This window comes from Thermobia domestica, chromosome 2 (assembly GCF_964235325.1).
Source record: "Thermobia domestica chromosome 2, izTheDome1.hap1.1, whole genome shotgun sequence".
NCBI lineage: Eukaryota > Metazoa > Arthropoda > Insecta > Zygentoma > Lepismatidae > Thermobia > Thermobia domestica.
The window spans coordinates 83,317,477-83,339,514 of NC_137455.1; the positions used below are offsets into that span (position 1 = coordinate 83,317,477).

The 22,038-nt window shown below is 37.8% G+C and overlaps 1 protein-coding gene across 2 annotated transcripts in view; it reads right to left on the reverse strand.

The window, feature by feature from the left end:
- The window catches only part of yl (Putative vitellogenin receptor yl), a 129,381-nt gene extending 108,255 nt beyond the window's left edge, over positions 1-21,126 (reverse strand). The window contains exon 1 of one of the 2 annotated variants that reach the window (XM_081743301.1): positions 20,981-21,126. The gene's annotated coding sequence lies outside the window, so the exon portion shown is untranslated. Of the gene's footprint in view, positions 1-20,210; positions 20,295-20,980 lie in introns of those variants that run through there. The other variant, XM_081743309.1, reaches the window with a different exon arrangement.
- Between the last annotated feature and the right edge of the window lie 912 nt (positions 21,127-22,038).

The following is a 22,038-nucleotide window of genomic DNA, read 5'->3' on the forward strand; positions in this document are numbered from 1 at the left end:
ATATTAGTTCCATGAAGTTTTAGAGTCTAGCATAAGAGTATGCAGACCTCCATAACTAAAAGCAAAACCGGATCTTTTCTGACAAATCTTTCAGTTTAATGTCCCAGAAATATACCTTTTACGCTAAGGCAAGTGAATTATGGAAGGATTGGTGGAATGAGAATGGGTGAGAAAACAGGAGTACCGAGAAAACCAACGTTTTTCAAACTTATTTGACCGGGATTGAACCAAGGACCCTACGCGCCAGAGATAAGCGCTCTGTCACTGAGTCACCGTGTTCCCCTCTTTTCAAATAGAAAAGTAGTTTGATAAAGTATTAGAATACAATCCTTTGATCCTTTTCAGTGCGCTTGCCTATGGCGTGAAAGTTCTGTAGGATGGAATCTATAACTTTGCAAAATTCTGAAACCTCCTGTGACTGGATTAAAAAACATTTTGAATTAATAGTATAGCATCTAGGCCAATTTCTGTCACTTCTAAAATCTTCGATCAAATTAAATTCAAAAGTTACACAGGGCCTATTCCAAAAATAAGTAGAATAAATCTGAGGAATTTTTTGCAGATCGAAAATAAAAATAGAGATAATTTTTAAAATTCTTCAAAATAGCTCCTTGTGCATTGACATACCATTGCCAGCGCCTCTGCCTGTTGCCCTGAAAGGCGTCGACGGGAATTCCTTCAGGTTCTGTACCTCGTCACCAACTTTTCAGCGTTTCAAAATTTTTGCCTTTCAACCTTTTTGTTCTTGGAAACAAAAGGATGTCCGACGGTGACAAATCTGCGTGGCAGAGTGGCTGGAACAGCGTTGCCAAGTACTTTGTCACGAGAAAGGCTGTGTGGGGTGGCGCATTGACATGATGCAGCCTCCAGTTTGCAATTATACTTCCTGATACTTTACACTTATCCACAGCCTTTCGAGGACTTCCACGTAAAACTTACTATGCACTGTGTCTGCGGCATAAACTGAATAACTCCTTGTGAGTAAAAATACAATGAGTATCGCCTTCACCCGGAACTTGCTCATCCTTGCTTTTTTCGGGCGCGATTAACATTTCGTATGCCAGTCTGTACTTTGTATTTTTTGACTCGGGATCTTACTCAAAGACATGAAATAAATAATATTTATTTATTTATTTATTTATTAACTTCATGCGAGATTGTCTCGAGATCTTTTTCATGGCTATACCTTCCGTAAAAATGTGATTCACTGTGATTTTCAGAATGTTACACTTCTATCAGTCATACTCAGGCATAGGTTGGAATTTCTCAGTTTTTGCACATTTTCGTCGCACTGTATGGTTGCAGGGCGTTCCGCGTCAACACTATCTGCCTTTCCCAAACATCTTGCTCTAACTGAAAACCTTGAGATTTGCTTCATCCCATAAGCATCATTCATCATGATCACGATCTCCGAACCCAAATTTCGAGCCTAACAAAACTGATCAATATTGCTACTCCATTGAACGCGGGCATCGTGAGGTCGAACAGGGGTTCAGTCTAAGAGCGATCTGCTGACAAAGTGCGCGCAGACCATGACGTGGCACGTGTTTCTTTTCCAAGACCCAGCGCCACCTTTCCCGCTACAAATTGCCTCACTAGCAGTCTTCGGCGGGAACACATTCTCCTTATTTTTGGGACGGACTGTATTAAGCGAATCTCATGTGGTGAAAAGTATGAAATTAGGTTGTGCTGGAACAGAACGGGTACAAGGGTATGCTATGTCGGTCTTTTGAAAGCAATGGCTGCTCCAAAGATTTACAAGAGGAAAGTCAACATCAGAAGTTCAGCGAAACTAGTTTTGGGCAGGCTCGCAAAATCCCTTTTTTGGTTCTGTGGTCTCCAGTGATTTTTTCACTTTGAAGGTATTCTTTAAATTCTGACGAGCGGCTCAGTATTACAAGAAGAACAACGAATTTGCCATTTCAAAATCACATTCATTATGTCTCATACAGAATTTTAAAATACTCAGTACAAAGAATTAGAGTTATTCAAGCACTACTGCTAAATTTAGTGGAAAACAATATGTTGCCAATATCGCTCAACATATTTCTACAATCTAAATTTTTCAATACACAAAACTCGTTCAATTACATTTCCATAACACATTAACAGTGTAATTTAAAGCTGACAAATTGTGAAAAATGAACTACGTTTCTTACATTATAATGTTTATTAACTTAACACTGTGAGAATATTTACATGATACTTTGAAATTCAAGTTTGCATTCGATTTCGAGTTTCTAAACTAAATGAGTCATTTCCCCATGTTGTAAGAGTCGGTGGACTACCGATGGGCAACTAGCGACGTCTCACCAAAAATTGGCGGCCCTACAGCGACGATCCGTGGTGACCCCGCTTCCGTTTTGAAAATTATACCGCCAGCGGCAGAGACGCGACGAAAAGCCAGTGAACCATAAAATTACTCCCCCAAAATATGTTAACTCGCCTATATGCGTGATTTCTTTACATTAAGGCGAACCTTAAAATAAAATTAAAAAAAAAAAAAGTTCCCGGGGGTGGGCGCGAAACACTAACCTTATGATTACTAGCCGTGTGTTCTTCAGACTTCGCCACGGAGGCGATGAAGAAAACAGTTTGTAGAGAGGTAAAGAGTTGTCTTTAATTTGGCCAATCAGTGCTCCTTTATCCGTGTATATTCGACGATAACCGTTTGGGATCAGATAAAATGCGTTCGCCATGTAATCTAATATAAATAAAATAAATTGTGGGGGGGGGAGTATGGGAACCATGCGAGTGGACTGATAGTTACCAAATTTTGGTCACGGATACCTTGGTCCAGGCACCAGATCAAGACTTTCAAAAAATTGAACCAGGGGAGTCTCAAGGGGAGTTTACCGGTACATGTAAAAGTAGAAAATAAACGATATTAGCGTCAAATTCATACACAGTTTTCGCGGTCGCTGAGATCAATGGTGAAGCTCCGATCGCATTACCTTCCAAATTCACCCCATTCGGCTACGGGCCGGGGTCACGGGAGGATGGATACAAACATGTAAAAATCGAATGACAAATAGTGTCAAATACATAGTTTTCACGGTCACTGATTAATGGTGACACTTTCAAATTCAGCCACCATTGTATGCGGGCCGGGGTTCACCTGCGGGGGGGGGGTAGAGAGATTTAAAAATGGAAAATGACCGATATTAGTGTCAAATCCAGAGATTTCGCGGTCGCCAAGATAAATTGTGATACTCCAACAGGCGTTGACTCAAATACAGCCCCCACTGGCTGGGGGCCCAAAGGAGTTTCTTTTTTTCAAAATTGGAACCAGTGGGTGTTAAGGGGCGTTTACCGGGATATGTAAAAGTAGTTGAAAGTGACATTTTAGTGTCACATTCATAGTTTTTTCACAATTCGAACCAGAGGGTCTCAGGGGAGTTTACCGGGACATGTAGATGTAGTAGAAAATGACCAATATTTGTGTCGAATCCATATTTATTGGGGTCGCTCAGATGTATAGTGACTCCCGCTAGTGTTTACTTCAAATTCAGTGCTCATCGGCCATCCCAATGAAAACATCTACATTGTTGGATGTACTGTACACTCATGTCCAAAATTGTCGCACGTCTATAAATATGTTTTTGTAGGAATATAATTTGATAACGAATCCGTCCGGTATTTCTTATGTTAGTATGTGTATAATCGGCAAGTCATGTATGTGGCAAATTTCATGTCAAAAGAGCAGGAAATATGAATAAAACTAAAGTGAAACCTTGTCCATTTAGCAACATTTTGTTTTACTCACTCTAATTTTAGTATTTAATTCTTTTTCTATGAAATTTACCACAAATATACATTTCCCAATCGCATACATAGTATCAGTATTAAAAGTGTTATCAAATTTTATTCTTATAAGAAGAAAGTTTAATGCGACAATCATTATGGATACGAGTACATTCACACTAAATAGATCCAATTTTAGAAATGTTTAATTTTTCTTTCGTTCAGCTTATTTCAATTGATAATTTATCTGACCTGTGCGAAAAACCGGCATAACAGCTAGTTTTATAAGAAAATGACGCGCGTCCATTTACTTTGTTTCATAGCTCTCCCATAATCATTTTCTAATGATCGGCGACAGTTGTCATCTAACTTCATACAATTATACCTACTCAGATTTTTTTTTTTTTTTTTACTTCATGATGTAGAGGCAGGGGTTATTCTTGACCTCTGAGCTCACTTTAATTAGTAATATATATATATATATATATATATATATATATATATATATATATATATATATATATATATATATATATTACTAGCGATAGTTCGTGTTGATCCCTTCGCGATTTTCCGCGACTATTCGAAGGAACGCGCACCAAAATTAAGCCCTCGCTGCTACGGTGTGGTAACTTCAACACCTCTACTATGTTTCGACTCGAAATTGCCGCCAGAGGCACACTTACGGGAATCCTTCGACATGTCATATCGACGATCTAACATTTACCGGCATGTGGGCCACTAGGTGTTTGCGACGTTTAGGGCATGGGGTTGGCTATTCACTTTTAGCACTAAGGCTTAGTTTAACGTAGAATCAATCAGTATAGCGGGAATCGTATCGAATCCTAGTATCCGGTGTCTAAGTGTTTGTAAACTATGTATCAAAAGGAAGCTCCAAAAGTGTGAAGATTGATTTCCAGCGGAGATCTAATATACTGAGTCCCCATGAGCCTTAAAACCTATCGTACATGACTACAGGCCCGGAACCAGCCACAGTGGTTGGGGGCATGAATATGTTAGGGAGGCCAAGTCATTAAAAATTCTCTTACAAATAGCTAATTTTTTTTTTGTATTAATAATAGCATTCTGTGTTAAGGTCTGAAGGTGTCACGAAAAGTTTAGGGAGACAGGCCCCCTAGCCCCCTTTCGTTGAGGGCCTGCATGACAACTGAAATTCACGATGACCAGGCTAATGAAAATAGAAATTCATTTATATGCATTGTAAAATTTTTGACATTTTCTTATTAGGTATTTTAAAACCGACTACTTGATCTACAAGTAAAAAGAGCATCCAGTCCAACTTCGAGCGGATTAGGGAATGGCAGGACACGTGTATGATGAGCGCTCTAGGAAATATTGAACATTTTCAGAAGATTGTGCCATTCACATTTCCGTATCATGTCCCTAAGCCGGGAACTGAGAAATTGAGATTTATTTATCTGAAAAAAAAAAAAAAAAAAAATCAACTTTTGATTCCCTCTGGACCCCTGTGTAAACGCACAGATCTCAAAATCAACTGAAAAATACTAAATGCGTATATAAAATTTAAACCTATCTTTAATAGTAACGGCGGGGAAAAAATATTCAATGTGCGAAGAACATCCCCACAATGCTCCAGATGACCTGGATGTAATAAAATTTCCTGAGACATCCCTATTTATCCTAGAATCATGGTTCTTACATCATTCTCTTCAGAATAGGACAGACTTTTTAACTATACTATTCACATGTCTTCATGTATCTCAGTCGGGAAAGTCATAAGTGATTTTTTTCTTAAAATCCCTTTTCACTTTTTTTTTTGCCCCTCTGAACCCCACCCTTCGTTTTCACACATGAAAAAATCTGAATATAAAGTGGTGCACCGAAATGAAATCTCTGAGTTTTACGTCCCACGGTTATGCCGGTTAGGCTAAAGGAGACGGTGATGATGAGTAATGAATGAAATGGTGGAATGAATAAAGTGGGAGGAAACGGGAGAACCCGAGAAAACCCACGCACACGGAGTGGTGCACCGAATGTGTGCAAAATTTCATTCTATGTGCAAAAGTAAGTCCCCCCCCCAATTTTTTTTTTTTTTTTTTTTGAAGTGATTGCGTCATTTTTCTCTACTATTTCGTCGCAGAAAGGCGTGAAACAACATTTAACTTGTTCTACAATGCCTCCAGGTTTGGAAAAAGAAAAAACTAAGTAAAAAGTTTTATTGGTACTCTCAGCCTTGCTGAAAGGGACGCTAAACTCAATCTTCTCAACTCACTTTTCTAATCGAATAATGAAGATTCTACGCTATGACGTAAAAAATAGGTGATATTTCAAAGAGTTAAAGCCAGGAACAATCTCAAGTATGGAATTCCCAACGAATCTAATGAACTGAGTAATGCAATATTACAAGGAAATTAATACGAATTCGGTGTAACGTGCGGGAGTTTTCGCACGAAGCATGAATCAGACTTTTGAAGTTTCAAAGTTTTATTTCCTTTTAAACTTTGCCGATTAAAATTAAAACATTTGTGACTACAGCATGTTCCAGCACACTATGGCAGTTACTTTCCATCTACGCTTCACAGATATAACGAAGGGAAAGACCTAGCCACTCAGTGCTGTCAACTGTGGACGGATATTAAAGAGGGAAAACTAAACATGAAACAATTAGGAACTGCCTGACTACAAAGGAATGCATTACTACGGTGTTTACGTCACCAAGTTGATAAACGGATTAATATTTTTCATTGTCAATTTCGAACAGCATATATTTTAATCACGCTCGACCCTAGCCTTAGGAGCTAAATACGCGGTTCTGATTGGTTGAAGTTATCCGATTCTCGCCACGTAGCATACATATAGCAGAAATGAAACTTCTGCTGCTGTCAGTTCTCGTGGCTGAGCGTACTAGCGCAACGGACTAGTAATATTCGCTTTTGGCGTGGGTTCAAACCTGCTCCAAGGAAAGCTTAAGGTTTCATAACATTTTTTTTTTACTAAAATATGAAAATAATACTCAAAAGTGATTTACGTAAGTTACGCGTGCAGTTATTATTATTATTATTATTATTATTATTATTATTATTATTATTATTATTATTAGTATTAGTAGTAGTAGTAGTAGTAGTAGTAGGAACGGGTTAGAAGCCCCGGAGGGCTCATTTTGATCCACCTTGACCACCATGATATAAATTTAACGTCAGCTGCTTCAATTTTATTCAATTTCAACAAAGTGAGAATTTTCTTCTATTACTATAATACACTATACACACCACAAGGTTTGGACAATCGCAAACTACAACTAATCAGAGACGCGTATTTAGTTCCTATGACTAGACTCGAGCGTGAAAAAATATTTTCGACCAAGCTGAGATCTTTTGTTTAAAGTTAACATCACACGACTGCACTAAAGCTATGGGAGACATTAGATGAGAGGGTGGACTGGAGAATTCCCTTACAAACGCGCACAAAGTCTACTTGGTGGGAGCTGTGAGCGAACTAGACTCCACGCACCAGAAGTGAGAGCTGTACCTAGTTACCGGGGCTCTGAAAGAAAGTTAAAGTGATATTGTGCAGGAATGATTGGGCACGTGTCTACAGAAACATCTTTATGAATAGATATAATGTATTTACAGTAGTCTTCAAAACAAATCTTAATATCTCCAGTTATTTCAGATGCTCGTCCTCATAACGGATATATGGAATGGGTATATTTAATTATCAAGTGGTCCAAAAGTGTAGAAACACCCAAATAAAGGGATTTTAAAAGAATTACAATTGTAACACTAAGTTAGTAGTACAGGATGGGGGGGGGGGGGACTTAGGATGTGTGGTAACTACAGCCGCAATCTTGAAATCAGCCATTTTAAATTCGCTTAAGGGGATCTTCTACCATCTCCGCTTAGGTTTCTAACTCTCCATTTGATAACATGTAAAATTTAATATGGTAATTTGTAACAAAGTATTGCAGGTAATAACTTGAAATTTTTAATACAAATACACAAGACCCATATAAATCCAACCACGGTCTCCAATTTACGTTACATGCGTTAGATTAATTGCAATATATTCTTCAGTAAGTTTGGCAACAGAGAATAAAAAGTATGCTGCAGAGGGGAGAGGGCTGACCATCTGCTTGCTTGTTAGCTGCTTTTAAAAGGACGCTCTTACCAGAAAAATCACGTGATTCTCACTTCTCAGTGGTTAGAATGGTCTGGACTGGAAGAGCCCAAAACCTCTTCTTTCTTCCTTTCACGGTTTGTTTGTTTCTTCCACCCCCTGCTGTCACAAGAAGACAACTTGTTTCGGAAAGCACTTTGAATTAGTAGCGAAAAGCCAAACTGAATGACACCACGGACGGATTAAAGGGAGGGGCGGTCACTCCCTCCGAGAACATTTGAATACTTTGAATAATCGGAGTAAGAAACTAGAAATTGCGTAATCTAATAAGAAAAGTTTGTTGAAGTATACAAATCAAGACGCATTTTAAGTGTCACAGCATTGTACTCTCATCCCCTCCCCTCCCAATTCCCTTCTGAAGAAATTCTCTTTTGTTTCTCTGTTCCATATTAGCCTTTATACTTACACTTTCATTATCCAGTATTGATTTTTACCATACCATCTGCACAGAAGGCGAATAAGGTTTACGAGTCCTTCCTGCCCCCTTTTTTAAAAATTGCTAATTATAATAAAATTTATCGAAAACAATTCGTCTCAACGATAAAGACTTATACACATTCATTATTGCAATTTTAAAATAAACTCGCCGCCTGTCGCGTATGCTAGCGATCTAATATATACGAATAGATGAAAAGTTAGTTTGAAGCGTATTGTTTTTCTGTAATTAAGTCCGAATTCATATTTGTTTCTATTGTTGTATCGACAAAAGTGAGTGCTAAATCGATTTAGGCTCGTTGGTCTTTGCGAGGTCCCTCAAGATGCAAGTTGCCCACCACTTGAAACGCCTCTGCACTAGAGGTCTGCACATGATCGGGCCTACAAAGACTGTATCACTTCGGGCCCGGGAGGGGTTCGGGCAGTAGCGTCATTTCAGATTTGGCTTGGGGGGGCAAGACCCCTTGATATATGTAAATTTCGCGTTTTTCACTGATTTACTACTATGCTATTGATAAAATTATATAAATCTCAAACTCGGGAGGGGGGCAAATGCTTCTCCCTGTCCTCCTAAATGACGCCCCTGGGTTCGGGCTGTGAATTTTTAAATATACAACCATATTTCTCGGACTTTTTCGGGCCTAACTTTGTAAATATAGTGTAAAACGATACAAATTGCACCGTTCTTTCTGGAGGACTTTTAAAACACAACTGCAAAATCAAACCTCGAATTGCTGTAAATAAAAATACAATTTTGCATTAATAATTAAGTTTCTGCAATTCGGGCTTATTTCGGGCTCATATGATTATCACAGAGCTCAGTCCGGGCTAGGGCCTAAATGCTAAGACATATTTTGGACTCGGGTCGGGCCTCACATTCACAGGCCGGGCCCGGGCTGAAAATTCCGGCCCGTGCAGACCTCTGCTCTGCACCCGCACACATTCCTTCCTAGTCCAGAAAATCTCCTCCCCTCCGCATCGTCAATAATGGTAAATTTGTTCCTCGTATATTTGCTTATTATTGTAAGAGAAGTTCAAACCAGAACTCTAAAATTTGTTCGTTCTCTGGGGTAATGTGAGTAATGCAAATTAAGAAAGATATGCGTAATATACAAATGTCAGAAAAACTTGATATCAATTTGAATAACCTTTTACGTAATGTTTATTTTAGAAATAATAAACTTATGCAAGTATATCGAGGCATCTGAAATTTAATGTTAAATAGTGGCGAGTGAGCCAGAAGGGGCGTGCACTATTCAGTTAGTCAAAGAACTCATATATGTAGCTTGAAAACTAATACTATTTAAACCAATATTGAATTAGACAAATTTGATCACTCTGGCCACAGAAAAGGCGTCACCTTCTATGGCCCACCCATCGCATGATGGGAATGAAAGACAGAGGAAAAAAAGACAAATTTGTAAAATGTAGGATAACCATAATTGGAAATAGTGTGTGTATTTTTTAAGGAGGAAACCCAGAAGTACATTCTCGATATAATAATAATAATAATAATAATAATAATAATCTTTCTCACTTCAATCATAGGTTGATGCGCAAGAAGGAAATTTTAAAACTTTTCTCTCCCCTGGGAGAGCTGTTTTATAATTTGATAAGGTCTCTTCTTCGTAACTGCATCTATCCCTGATCGGGCCGCGGTGGGTCAGTGGTAGAGCGTTCACCTCTAATGCATGGCGTCCTTAGTTCGATCTCAGCTCGCACCAAGTGAACTTTGTGGAGGACAAACACCATGTGTGGGGGTTTTCTCGGGGTTGTTACACCTAATTATTATTAAGCATTAATAATTACTTATTATTAAGAAGAAGCTGAAAATCGAGAAACATGGAAGAAATATTTCAAGGTCCAAACTGAAAATTAAGAAGAAACGAAAAAAAAAATCTCATCAGTCCCAGGACCGGCCAAAAGGCAGAATACCTAATAATAATAAGAAGAATAAGAAGAATTTTAAAATTTCGTTCTTGATTATAAGAATACATTATACATTATAAAAGTCGTATACAAAGAAATGTATACATCCTAGAAATAGTATATACATATCAACGAAATACCTTACTACTGTCAAACAACGTTTGTACTGTGTATACATTTATATTAATTCTATAGACTGTCACGTCTTTTAATCACGTGGCTCCCCAGCTTGCCTCACAACGATGAGCAAACGCCAATGATTTGAGTATTCTAGTAGGGAATCGAACCTAGAATCACGCGAACAGGAGTCAAAAGTTCTAACCACAAGACTATGGAACCCCTTAGTATGACGTTATGCTTGAAATTCAAATGATTCTACCAAAAACAATTATCAACGAAATAGTTTATTACATCTCTAACACATTACATTTATACTGTGCATACATCTATATTAATTACATTATGAAAAGGAGTAGAATGACTATATGCCTGAAATTAAAATGATCCTACAAAAAGCATATTTTTCAACGAAACACCTTCCTATTGTCATGTATACGGGTAATTTTATTCGTGGGTGGAAGGAGGAGTCGCCCGAAGTAAGGAAGAAATACAATACTCTCCTCTCTGATAATTGAAATCATGAATAAATTTTATTATTATTATTCTTTCTGTATATGTTCATTTTCGAGTTAATCATTCCATATCGGACTCCCGAAGAAAAAAAAAAAAACTATCGAAACAACTTATTGACCGTGCTGATAGCGACTACTCCCCGTCACGACACCGTTTTTCAGTTTTGTTAGTGTTAGGAAAAAGAAGAGTGAGAAAGAAGAGTAGCAGAGGGAGGCAGAGAAGAAAAGAAAAAGAGAAAGAATGAAGAAAGATAAAGGATTGGAGGAGAAAGGATTACTGGATAATTCAGGAAATATAGTAATGAACTTGAATGGTTATTAACGAAGGATCAATTCCGAAACGATCCGGAAATAGACACATGTCCATAAATACGAGCCTGATCTGGGTCCAGGCGACTGCACAAGAGGGAGTTGCCCAAACCCAGCCCAAGCTAGGTGAAAATGGAATTTAATTGGTTGTAAGGTAATCCTGAATGGTAAATATTAACTATCCAGTCTCTGAACTCCATACTCTGAGATCGACCACACATATGAATTAGCTTGGCGAGACTTCTTTTTTGGAAGGAGAGAGTACCAAATTCTTTTCCTCTTTGATTCTTTCATTTTGTCACACTTCTTGCAACACAGATATTATAGCACTACGACAGTAGAATTTCCAGTAAGTGCACTTTGCAGTTCGTTTCAAGACTATTCTAAAACTCAAGGGTCACAAAATCACCCTCCCCTCTTTCCCTTTTCGAAGGGATCTTTCGGGGGGAAAGGTGAAAAATGTGGAAACAATTGGATACAATTACTAAGAACATTTTCCTTCTTCCTTCACAAGTCTCTTGTTTATGGCCATTTCGTCTTGTGTGATAAGGCGGACTTCAGAACACAAAATTGCAACGCTCCAGATTCCCTACCCAAATTGTCACGCGGTTCGTATGTCAGTCTTCGAGTTTCTTCAAAGAATGTTACATTATCTGCTATGAGATCTGCAAACGATCTCCATTGTATAACTGCTATCTCGATAGAGGCAGTGGACAAAACTGAGGACAAAGCTGCCCAAAACAAGTTTTTGACAAAAAAAAAAAAAAAAAAAAAAAAAGGAAGAAACAGAGACAACATTTGTTTTTAGCCAGAAGCGCTCATAAATCACTACCACGTGACGCGAAGACTATTAGGGCTAGAGGTTCAGCAGAGAGCTCTCAATTCCTGGAGAAATTCTATCCTCTACGTTGCCAAGTGTAAACGGAAGTATACATTATAATTAATCTAAATTGATCTGGGGCATTAAATCAAAAACAGAAACCATGAACATATAGGTATTGCTGTTGGAAAATATCATGGAAAATTTTGAGACGGTAAGTGCAATATCTTGTTAAATATTCACATAGAAATATCTACGTGTTATCTTATAGGGATCCTGAAACACTTGCAAGTGGGTAGACATCCCCTTAAATGGAAACTGTTAAACCTTATTCTCATCTGAAATTCTCAAATTCAGCGCTATGTATTTCTGCTTTAATCACAATTATTACTTTCGGTACCTAGGTAATAATTGTAAACTTTTGGAATTTTATTCTGTGCCGTTGTCTCAATTCAGTCTAAAAATTTAATATTTTATGATAAAAAGTAAAATCAAGTAGGGCCTCAAAAGGTAGGTGTGTGTGTGTGTGTGTGTGTGTGCGCGCGCGCGCAAAACTGGCAATTTTCCAGGAAAAGGAAAAGTATTAACAAGTGCCATTTTTGTTTCCTATTACGAGAAAACAAGAATTCACATATGGGTGATGTAGAACAGAGTGAACCAAACGCCATGAAGTAGAAAACTGAAAAACGTCAAGTTTCCACTCTTATTAGCTTTACTGTAAAATTCACTTAAAAATAAAATAATAATAATAAAAAAAAGTACACCAGTTTACGAGTGCTACAGCGCGTTCATTCTAATACGGTGTGCCAACTCAAGAATCAGAAAATACCAATATCTCAAAATCAGCTAAAAGTTGAGTTTGTTCACTCTTGTTTTCTACACCATCCATATAGGAACAGAAGGGAAGATGCAAGAATAATTTCTGCTCATATTATAATACAACCAATTTTCGATGAATGTTACACAGCGGTTTTTCGAAGCGCAGCCACGAAATTTCTCGTGTGAAGTAGATGACATTTTCCCCTTCGTTGTTCAGTCTGTTTCCATAGATATTTCATCTGCTCCATGCGAAGAATGGGCATTTCAACAAGTACAATATATACTTAAAAGCAATTTTAGAATTAAGCTTCTTTCGGGTTGCGGCCTTAGTCAATTTATGTCCGGAAGTCCCCACCCTCCATTTTACCACCCCGTGATACATAGTCCACTAATGAAATTGTTTCAAAAACTTTTTTTCCGGCCCCTTTGAGCTCTGCGAACCTTGACAGTTTGGCATGCTTATCTAGTAGGAAATCCAACGCTAATGGAAGAAATAATGGAAATATTTTTATTCAAGATGCATGTGTCCTGTAGACAGGATACTTACGGAATCAATCAGGTTTAAGATTTTGTAAACTTCGTAACTTTATTAAAAGCCGCACTGTCGAATATTTAAATAAACAAAAATAGTATTCTGAAATGCGGGCCCCAAGTGGTTGCCTGGTTTGACCTATGAAAAGGCTGTCGCTGATAACCTGATTCACAGATATTGAATGGTTTGATTTTTCAATATCGTTTGCTACATGTGTTTACTGAGTATAAAGCGTGTGCCCACGCACCAGAGGTAAACCGCTCTACTAGAACCCACCGTGCCTCCCCCCCCCATATGCCATAAAAAGTAAGCCAACCCTGCTAGATGGCCACTAAAAGCTAGGAATGCCATCCAGGGTGCAGGAGCGCAACAAAGGGCCCCATTGGTAGTGAGGATTATGCGTTAGGACGGAGCAGGCGCGTATGCGTCAGTGATTATGCAGAAGTAAGGATGTAGCTAAAAATCCTGGTTTTGCCTTTTCTAACTTTGCACCAATACATTATAAATAATAATACCTTTATTGACAACTATGTTCACGAGAAAAGTACCTTTCACTACCGACTTTTGCCAGTAACTTTACACCGGGATACGGCTGTTTCGGTGTAGGATGTCTCTGTAGGACGTTTTGGTGCAGGGAGTTTCGATGTACGGATGTCTCGGTGTAAGGACGTTTAGGTGTGAGGCTGGTTCGGTGTAAAATTTCAATGTTTACACCTAAACGTCCACTCTTTAAAATGAAAATTATTCGTTAGGGAGAAAAATTCATGAAGTAGAAAATATAAATTAATAAATAAAAATTAAATGCTGCTGTAATTGGCAGGGCTTATTTATAGCGAGTCCTCTCGCTTCACTATGTCAGAACTTCTTATATCTTCAAATGTTATAATTATAAATTTATTGGGAAAAATTTTTACGGTAATGATATAGTAAAAAAGTGTGTGATCATAAACCTTGTGTACACCGCACACACCTTATTACTGCAATAATTGTGTACAAATCGCAAAATGCTGCACAATCTTTGAAAGGAAAGTTTCAAACATGTGGTTTTTCTTCCAAATAACCGCTTTTATATCATGCATATCCAATAAGATTAGCAAATTAGAAGAAAACTGATCATTAATCAGTGATGGGATCTTAATTATATTATTACGGAGATTTAAATTCCTGTTATAGTTGTGGAGTGTTAGAAAAATTAAAATTTTTCCGTACACCGAAACATCCTAGACCCCTTTACACCAACACTATGTTCACACTTGAAAATAGTCCTTTTATTTTAAATGTCTCTCTATATTTGCCATATTTTCTACTCAATTTCAATCTGTGACACTTCACTAAACGTAATAACTTTATCAACATAAGTTGTTATAAAACTCTTAAAATGTCATCAGTCACATGCAACTATCATTTGAATGCTGATAATTTCCTCACTACATGTTTGACGTCACGTATGCCTTCACTCAAAATAATATAAAGAAATACTCAAAGTAAAAATATACATCTAGAATTTGAAAATACCACATTACACTTTATTAGCAAGAATTTCATGAAAATTACCAGTTTACCTTTTCTATCCTGTAAATTTCACATATTTTTTACATTTCTGGATCTACTCTCCGGCACTTAACCCTAAGAAATTTTAATTGATATATGTATAATCGGTTTAATTGGTATATGTAGATATCTTGGCTGTTTTTTCGACGAAATCACCATGAACCTACAGACATTTCTGGTAGCGTGGCACAAGCTTCCGTATACCCTCTGTGTAAAAATTTGTAGCCTGAGAGTGCAGCTAGTCCAGAACTGATATCTTTAGCACTTCACTGTAGTAAAATTATACAATATTATGCGTTAGTGTTTAACGAAATAAAATGTCCATGGATGAGAACGCGAATCCATAGATCTTAAGCTGAATAAAATATGGATGATAAATAGCCTCATGCGTACTTTGAAATATCGTGTGGGGTGAGGAATTGATCTTACATGATTGTGCATCCACCTACTGTACAGATCACGGTGCCCTGCCTATGTTAATGGTAGGTCCTGTCCTGTCCTTTATAGCCTCGCTGTTGTATTAAAGATGAGACCCCAACTCTATACAAGTCGACGGTACTTCGGAAGGAACGGCAAGGTTCTAGAACACAGGTCCCCTTTCCCATTTAGCTGTAATAAAGACAAAATAACGTGTCCTGCGGACAGACACGTAGCCAGGATTTAGTGAAGGGGGGGGGGGTCCGTGACATGAAATACTGTGGTCATCACAAAAGGGACTCGATCACTCTAAACTATTTTACTGGGACATATATTGGTTCGTTTAGCCAGGATTTCGTAACGGGGGGGGGGGGGTGACATGAAATTCTGAAGGCTCAGGAGCTCGATCAATCTGAACTACTTTACTATCAACATATATTGGTTTGTTAGGACAATATAATGAGGATATGTTGGCAAGTATTTTAATAAACTATGAAAAATTTCGAGCAAAATAAAATTATTGAATAAGATTTTGCAATATTTACGTCCTTCTGTTTATTCAAATATAACAATTTTCCTTTCGTTATGACCTCAATTATAAAAAGTACATACTGAATACTGTCTTGTAGACTATCTTCTAATATAAATAAAATAAAGAGAGTGTGTGTGACTGTGTGCGGCATGGGGACTAGACGAATGGACCGAGAGTTACCAAATTTTGGTCAGGGGTACCTTGGCCGAGGCCCCAGATCAAGACGAAAAGTTTTTTTTTTCAAATTTCGAAACAGTGGGGTCTCAGGAGGGCGTTTACCGGAACCGGCTTAGGAACCAGACAAATTGACCGAGAGTTACCAAATTTTAGTTACGAACACCTTGATTCAGGCTCCAGACTAGAGTTAAACGTTTTTGTCGAAATTCGAACCAGGGGGTCTCAGCGGGGCATTTATCGGGACATGTAAAAGTAATAGAAAATAACCGATATTTATTTATTTAACAATCACCAGATACAGCTCAGAGGCCATTTTACATTGAATATCCAACAACATTAACAATGGAAAGGATTTGGGAAGGTATTGGCCAGGGCCTCTTTAGTAGGTGCCATCCCGGCATTTGCCCGGTAGGACTGGGGGAAACCCTGGAAAACCTCAGTCAGGATGGTAGGCAGCGGGATTTGAAGCCACGACTTCCCGAATGCGAAGCCAACGCTCTACCACTTGAGCTATTAGTGTCGAATTCATATTTTCGCGGTCGCTGAAATCAATGGTGAAACTCCAGTCCCATTAACTTCCAAATTCACGCTATTCGGCTCCGGGGTCACCGGAGAGGGGGTGATATACCAAGACACATAAAAGTAATCCAAAATGACCGATAGCGTCAAATCCATAGTTTTCGCGGTCGCTGAAATCAATTGTGACACTTCTATTAGCGATGACTTGCAAGCATGCGGGCCGGGAGTCAGCGGAGGGTGCTGGATACAGACATGTAAAAAATAGCCCAAAATGACCGATATTGGTATCAAATCCATAGTTTTCGCGGTCGCTGAAATCAATGTTGATTCTCCCATAGGCGTTGACTTCCAAATACAGCCCCTGTGCGAAGCATGTGTATATTCAACTAGTTTTACATTGTATATGCGTTCCTTTCTCCGTTGAATCAAATGCTAACAGAACTTCCTTCCGACATTTTTTTAAAATTTTGTTTTTATTATTCCGTCAACTACTGTCGGTTCCAAACGACAGGTTAAAGGCGCAACAGAAAATTGTCCTTGAAATAACATGTTTGATACTGCAAGGATGCGATGACGAAAAGTTATGATTAAAAATGTCCACGCTGTTACACAACGGCACTTATGCTTTCGAAAGCTTGAAATCTCCCTGACTAGTAGCATGAATTCTGAGAATTCCGTAACTTTTCTTGAAATTTCAAATTCCCTGACTCTTCCAGAATACCTCCCCACCATATTGCAAGTAATACAAATCTACTCATAAGAAAGAGTAAGCAAAAGGTTCCTGTACTTTTCTTTAATTTTTAACCCTGATCCTTCTTTTTGTCATTTCATTTTGTTTTATCCTTCCTTAATTTTTTCATTTCTGGTCTCGAAGGGGGGGGGGCGGCAATACTGATTTAAATACAGTGGACTCTTTTTAATTCGAAGTCCAAGGGGACACGAAAAAACTTCGAATTATCCAACAACATTCATTTTCACATATATAACAAACAAACAAACCAAAATACTGTGCATCAAAACCATATTCATATGGTGTACACTTTACCTTTAAAGCAGCTTATTATTTGCGTGATCGAATACCGCAAACTAACAAACGACATTGACTCCACATAATTCAAACTACGTGTACAATGGAAAATATATTTACGTACAACACTACAACATACATTGAATAGCCCAAACAGTTAAACACTAGTAATAGTTTGAATATTCTGTTCTCACTTTTAAGAAGTTGTAAACCTCATTTGCTTAAATTTGATTGTTTTTGTACAGTCAATAAATCTTTAATTTCATGTGTTGCGTGGAATACGATATTAATAACATTTGGTTGACTTTATCAATAATTCATCTTAAATTTTCAACCAATTCTGAAACAAGATTAGATTGGTACACATTCTCTATCTTTACTTCTTCCCAAACTCACCATCTATCATTACATAGATTTTCTATTTATCTTTTGTATTACTCTTCCCTATGGCTGCATCTGGATAACTGAAAATACGTTAAAACTGTATTTCTCTGTTTACATCTGTCCAACATAAAAAATTTAACTGTATTTACTTCGAATTATTCAAAACACAGGTTCAAAAGTTCGATTTAGCCACGATTTTTTACTATTGTTTTCAATACAGTTTTCAAGGGGAATGGACTTCTGTTCGAATTATCCAATATTTCGAATTATCCAAGTTCGAATTAACGAGACTCCACTGTATTAAACTTTGGTACAGAAAGGGACCAACCTAGCTACTACCCTGTATAGGGGGGATCTGTGTTCTAAAACCTTCCCGGAAGGAACTGTGGCAGGAAATTATCACTTGCTAAAATTGAAATATTTTTGTTCATAATAAAGCAAATGTTCTACGAAACTTTTCAATAGATATTTGGCACACTGAATGATGGATTTCGAAATTAAAATTTTCAATTTTCTTTTCACTTCAAAGGCTTGCGTGTCTCCGATAGCATTTATTAGATTACAATTTTATTCACGCACATTTATCTAACTTTTGGAAATACACCTTCTTGTAAGAATTTAAAAATATTTGAAAAATGAAAAAAATGAAATCTTTGAGTTTTACGTCCCACGGTTATGCCGGTTAGGCTAAAGGAGACGATGATTATGAGAAATGAATGAAATGGTGGAATGAAGAAAGTGGGAGGAAACGGGAGAACCCCGAGAAAACCCACGCACACGGTGTTTGTCCACCACAAAGTTCACTTGGCGGGAGCAGGGTTTGAACCCGGAACCCCAAGCACCAGAGGTGAAAGCTCTACCACTGAGCCACCGCGGCCCTTAAAAATATTTGAAGAAAACTAAAATACGTTAACTGTCATTTTGTAGAATGTGTATTTTACAGTACATTTCATAGAAAATTTTATTAATAGTTCCGCCTTGTGCTCGAAAACATTTCGAGCAGTGAGAGAAACACTCCTGAAGTAAACCTTTCAACGCTTTTCAAGTTTCATGCGCCTTACATGCATTTTTTTTTTTAATATTTTGATGCTTGGTCTTCTGTTCCTCCAGATGCATGCACACACCTACAGACCATACCGTTCAACGCATCTAAACCAAATTTTAAATAAAGTTTTAACATTTTTAGGTTTGTTTCCGAATTTCCCCCTGCTTCCAAATAAGTATAGTTTACTAACGAGTGCGAGAAAAATGCAAATTTCTCGAAACTATTAGAACTATTCTTTATTTCATACATCAATATTTCACTAACAATCCCGTCCCTTTCCTAATTTGTTTTCCCCAGGCAACTTTGTCAAATATGATTCACGCAACTTTGCTCAAATTTAAGTAACACTTCAATATGGTGTAAGTAATTTCCCATATCATCCAAAAAGGGTAGTTTGCTCCAGAAGGGGTATTTAGAATTAAACGTTTCGAAAATTTGTATAATTTTCCATATTTCATAGATATATTTCAACTCAGCATAACATTTAAGAAATAGGAACGAGAAAATTTAGTGCGGCGGCCTATACATCTTATTCTGATTCAGTTCTCTCAAAACTATTGCTGACGTTCAAAGAACATTACTGTACAGAATGACACTTATTGCGTGACTAATTTGGGCTGATAGTTTGGAAGCCATTAAACTGCAGAACCGTATATCAGCCTCATGCTAAAAAGAAGCATTACACTTCAATTTATATTAAAAGCTATACCTATTTGACAGTATTAGTATAGTTCTGTGCGCTACAGGTTAATACAGACTGAATCCCTCCGATCGAAACCACTGTGATCCCGCGTAATATAGAAGTTACCGTTGTTGCTTCCCTAACAGCCCCGGGTTTTATTCTCGGAGAGAACACTCGGTCGAAAAAGTCAGCCTGTTTAGTTCAGCCATCTGAGAGGGTTTTTCTCATTCACACCAGGCAAAAAAAAAAAAAAAAAAAAAAGATGGTACCAAAGATAACGGTCCCAGGTCACTTCCTTCCTCCCAAATTTCCTATACAGTGTAATAGGCGACGGAACTCATCCCTTATAGGTGACGGACTAATATGGCCATATATGCCGAAAGCCCAGAAATTTAATCTTAATCCGACCAAACTAAGTTTTAAATACAAAAAATATCTATGAATAGATTCTAGCGTCTATATACCGTGAAATGAAAACTAATCAATCTTTGTGCTTACTTTCTCCTTCGCAACTTCCTATGTTATGTCAACTGCTTTTCGCTCTATTATATATCTCCCCTCCAAACATCATATACCTTGTAACTTCTTTGCATGGCTTTCCCACCCTCCGGATATATTTATCTGCAAGTGTTTATCAGCGATCCTGGTTTGAAATATTATTATAGAAGATTGTTTAGGCTAAAAAAGAAACTGCTTGATAAACTATTGTTTATGTCTGTTGGACGCTAAGTTCAAGCACATTACTCAATATAAACATTTAATCTTGCAACACAGAAATTATATAAGAACGCATGACGCGTATAATAAAGATAAATAATCCAAGTCTATACAGAAGAAAAAGTAGACAGTAATCTGTTTAATTGTAAAATAGTACTCTAGCAGCTTCATGTAGTCAAAGCTATTATTTGTGATAACTTTTAACCTTATTCTATTTTACAGACTAAGCTATTTTACTGTGGGAGTGAAATCTTGTCACTAGGGGAAGAAAATATTTCGATCATTTTAGTTAGTGTTGTATGTTTAACCCATGAAATTAAATTTTGAAGTGCCAATTACCTGTAAAGTGGAGAAGACACTTGATTGTAATAGATTGTTCCCTATTAGGCTATTTTGACTTCCAATAATTAATAAATAAAAATAAACATTTCACGAAATAATTTTGTTCTGGAGACCGAAAAAATTACTATTGTGAAACAATTAATAATTTTCATTCAAATATATTTAAAAATATATATATATGTATGCATAACTAATGAAATATCACTCACCCAGCGGGAGTTATAGAGATAAGCAAGGAGCCCCACACAACCTTTCCAGCAGGTAATAGCAGACAACAACTGAAGAACTACCTCGACGTACGGTGATTCCACTCTACACGATGATAGGCGGACTTTTCTGACGTCACTGATATTTACGATTACGTATTTTCCTCAACAGCTGTCTTAAGGAGCGGACAGACATTACGTATCATAAATAAACAAAACAAAAACTTGCAATGAATAATCACAGTATCTGAATATAACCGAACATACGATCATGTCAGTGGTAATTTCACATTCTTTCCTCCTCCCACTGCGGACTTTCAATGCATAGAGCATGAAAGTAGCGGTCCCAAAAATGATTCAATAACATCTTATAACTCCCAACAAATTTTGACAGGAGGGCGCGGTGGCTCCGGTGCTTGGGTCCCTGGTTCGATCCCAGCTCGCGCCGGTGGACAAACACCGTGTTCGAGGGTTTTCTCGGGGTTCTCCCGTTTCCTCCCACTTCCTTCATTCCACCATTTCATTCATCTCTCATCATCACCGTCTCCTTTAGCCTAACCGGCATAACCGTGGGACGTAAAACTTTAAAAGATTTTATTTCATTCTGAAATTTTGACAGCTAATCGTTGCGACCCTTACACCTGCTATAGTGTCATCTCTTACCATACGCACGGCATTTCAAAGATTCATCGTAAACTATTCTTTCAGTTCAACGTCCCACGATTATGCCTATTAGGCTAAGGGGGATGAATAATTAAAGCAAGTGAATGAAGAGGAAAGAATTGGTGGGATGAGAGTGTGGGAGAAAACGGAAGTGCCCCGAGAAAACAAATAGACACGAGGTTTTTCACCACAAACATACTTGGTCGGGACCTTAGGCGTGGGAAACCCTGTACGATTCCCGGCGGGAGCTCCTGTGGTTCGGGTGCTAAAAGGGATGTTAAACTCAAACTCAACTCTAACCAAGGACTCCACGCATCAGAGATAAGCGTTTTACCACTGGTTCACCATGTCCCCCATTCATCACAACGTGACTATACGATGAATGAGGGACATGGTGA